Consider the following 3984-nt stretch of genomic DNA (forward strand, 5'->3'; position numbering starts at 1 on the left):
AAATTAAATAAATCATTTATTTTAAAAAAGAAGAACAGAAAACAAGAAAGAAATTGCTAAAAATAGCATATCCAGGGAACACTGCAGATGATTGCTAGGATAGTTTAAAACTCCTAGGAGTTTTAAGCTCTACCAGTTCTCACATGGTGAATGAGAGGATGACTGATTTCAGCACTTTGATGGATGCTTTCAATATAATTTTTATTTTTTCTCATGAAGTAGAATGTAAATCATGAACACCCTAAGCAATCTATTGTTTTTCACAAACTCAGTAAAATACCTTGAGATTGGATGCGAATATTCTATTTCAGGGTCTGTTGTCACTCATGAATGGGTTTGTGGATTTTGCTCGGAAGGAGTGGTGGCTGCTGACCCCAGCTCAGAAGTGTCTATCCAGGAGTACGATGTCCCAAAACTATGACAACCAAGGGTCCCTGGGTAAGTGCTGCCCCCCAGAGGAGGAGTGGGCACAAGCTCCAGGCTTCCCCTCCTCAGTTGCTGAAAGCTGGGAGCTTCTGTAAAATGTTTAGTGATTTTGGATTTACGTTTAAAGGCCAGATTTTCTTAATCCCTCACAGGCATCGAAGTATGCCAGTTGTATAGACTTTACCAAAGTGTGGCTTCATCACACCACCTCTAAACCACACCTTCCCCATTCTTCAGGATCTCTGGGTCCCAAGCAATTTGGGTCCGGGTTTTCCGTGACCTTCTCTTTACAGGGTACCAACACACCAATCCTTGTACCATCTCTGCGTCAGAACAAGGAGAAGCACTGTGCACGATGCAGGCCGAAGTCCTGAGTCACGGCTGTCTAGGTGAGTGATGGTATCATTTAGAGTTTTTCCTCCTCACTCAGAGTTAGTGTGAATTCTCATATCAACACGAGGTGCCCTTCGTGCTGATCCTTTGTTTTTGGTGTTATTTATAATCTTGCTCTCTTACTTCATCTCATGCTCCCTGGCATCTTTAGTTCCTTCTACTCTCCCTTGATAATAGACCAATTTTATTTTGTATTGAACCAAGCTTTTGTTTTCTTCCCCTCCCTTGATGTGTTTTTTTATGCCCTTTCTGTTCCTTTCTACTTTTTTTTTTTTAAACATTATCTCTTTTTTGGGGGAGGGGGGAGAGGTTTTTCGCTATAGGGCGCGTGCGCTCGCCAGACAGACAGAGAGAGACATAGAGACAGTGCTTCTAAGATGGGTCTGTCACTGCATTCTCTGGACAGGAGGAATATAAAGAGGGATATTATAAAAAGAAGCCTAAGCTATTCCCCTCCAGCTTTCTTCTTCTTCTTCCTCTTCCTCTTCCTCTTCCTCTTCCTCTTCCTCTTCCTCTTCCTCTTCCTCTTCCTCTTCCTCTTCCTCTTCCTCTTCCTCTTCCTCTTCCTCTTCTTCTTCTTCTTCTTCTTCTTCTTCTTCTTCTTCTTCTTCTTCTTCTTCTTCTTCTTCTTCTTCTTCTTCTTCTTCTTCTTCTTCTTCTTCTTCTTCTTCTTCTTCTTCTTCTTCTTCTTCTTCTTCTTCTTCTTCTTCGAGATTTTTGCTATAGGGCACATGTGCTCACCAGAGAGACAGAGACAAAAAGTGAGAAATCACCCCCCTCCCCCCAGGGTGATAGCCATGCCATAATCCCTTCTCCTACCTTCTCCTCTCTGGACACCCATGCACATGTGCCTGGCCTGAGTTTCAAGTTGCCAGGTCTGAGACTTGAACCACAGTTGGCCATGTGTGAGTCCAGCGCCTTAACCACTATGCCACCTGCTAGCCTTCACTCCCACTCTTTTATAAGGCACTAATCTATTCATGAGGGCATAACTCTTATCATGTATCTACTTTTCCAAAGTTCCCACCTCTTAATATCACAACAATGGGGATTAAGCATAAATGTGATTTTTTTAAGAATTTTTTTTCTTTAATTTTATTTATTATTATTATTTCTTTCTAATTTGACCAGAGAATGAGAAAGAGAAAGTGAGAAAGCAAGCCACCAGACCTGGGACACAAACCATGGTTGGCCTCGTGGGAACCCAGTGCCTCCACCACCATGCCACCTGCCAGCCCTTCAACATGAATTTTGGAAGGGACATATTCAAACCATAACAACTTTCATGCTAAAGATGTGAACTCCATTTTTCCCTGCTGGTAATTGACAGCCACATCCATCCTTCATCGGCCCTTGGTCCTTGGCTTGACTGATTGCCTCTGCATGTGCCACTGGCCTCATCTTCAGAAATTAGAATCTCCCCTGCTCCATTGCCACATACTACCTTCTTCTCACCTGCGTCTCTGCTCTGCTGTTTCAAGTTCTTTATTCTGGCACTAGAGGGCCAGCTTGATTTTTATTTTTAATATGAGGTTCTCCCTCCTAGTCTCGCTACAAGCTGTCTACCTGTTCATATTTTGCCCTGAAAAAAAGAAGGCTCGGGATCAGCAGTTAGCGTAATGGCTATGTCGCTGGACTCCCACGTGGTCGACCGCGGTTCACGTCCTGGACCCGGTGGCTTAAAACTCACGCCGGGCGCGTGTGCGTGCGTGCCCAAGATCCCGAGAGGAGAATGGAGGAGAAGGGATTGCGACATGACCATCCCCCCCTGGGGGGGTGATTTCTCGCTTTCTGTCTCTATGTCTCTCTCTGTCTGTCTGGCGAGCGCACGCGCCCTACAGTGAAAATCTCTCCAAAAGAAAAAAAAGAAGGCCCTGGGGACCAGCAGGTGGCATGGTGGTTAAGGTGCTGGACACTCCCACATGGCCAACCACGGTTCAAGTCCTGGACCTGGCGGCTTCCTTTCTCCCTTTCTCTCTCTCTCTTTCTCTCTCTCTCTCTCTCTCTCTCTCTCTCTCTCTGTTTCAGTTTGTCTCTCTCCAGCAAGCACACATGTTTTCTAGAAAATTCAAAACAAACAAATAAGCAAAGACTCTGGTCAGGGAAATGGGACTTCAGTGTTGGCTCAGATCAATTGTGCATTACCTTCTGGAGGCAAGAGCAGAGGTGAGGCCTCACTTCCCAGACTGAAGCACATGACCTTAAGTATGGGTGTGGGGAAAATCAAGCTTTTACCAGTCTAGTAAAGGGCAGAAAAACTATGAAATAGGTATCCCCTTGTCAACATTCTTCTTCCCAGCCATCTACCTTTGAAAATATTCTACAACCCTTATTTCCATACTTGTAATACACTCATGCAAGTCTAGGGTCCTGTCCCCAGTCCTTCCTAGTAATCGCTTTTTCTGGTCTGGAGACCTATACTTATCCATCTATGCCACCCAAGTAAGAGGAGCATGGGGTCAGTACGATGAGAACCCCTGTTTCAGGAGGGCAGCCACTGTTCTACAGTACAATGAAACCCTAGCCAGGCAGGCTTTCCCAGGACTTCCTTCTATGGTTGTGAAGTAAACTGCCTGGTCAGCCCTTGGTTCTGCTCTGTGAGTAATTTTTCCCCATCATTTTCTGTGGTTAAACTTGAGGTGGTTTCAGGGGAGAATGTGTTTTTGTAGCTCCAGGATCTCAATTCTGTTGGCGGAAGTTTGGGTTCCAGGGATTGCCTTTAGATCACAGCCATGTTCAACATGGTCTTATGTTTAATATGGTCTTAAATATATTTAAATAATGTTTAAGTTTTCTGGTTTATTTCTTCTAGGGGCCAGCAGATGGCATGGAGTTTAAGGTGCTAGATCCTGGGTGACCAGCTGCATGGTTCAAGTATTCGACCCAGAGGCTTGAAAATCATGCTGGCTGTGTGTGCAGGCGTGCCCAAAATCCTGAGAGGACACTGGCAGAGAAGGAACTATGGGTGGCCATCTCCCCAGGGGGTGATTGCTTACTTTTTTTCTCTCTCCTTCTGGTGCGTGCACATGCCCTATAGCAAAAACTAAAAATATATATATTATTTATTTCTTCTAGTCACTGGTTTTGATACTCCTTCCTGGGTTTTTAAAGTTTTTTTTAATTCGGGGGACCAGCAGTTGGCCTAATGGCTATGTCGCTGGACTC

This window comes from Tupaia chinensis, unplaced genomic scaffold (assembly GCF_000334495.1).
Source record: "Tupaia chinensis unplaced genomic scaffold, TupChi_1.0 Scaffold143584_1, whole genome shotgun sequence".
Lineage (NCBI taxonomy): Eukaryota > Metazoa > Chordata > Mammalia > Scandentia > Tupaiidae > Tupaia > Tupaia belangeri.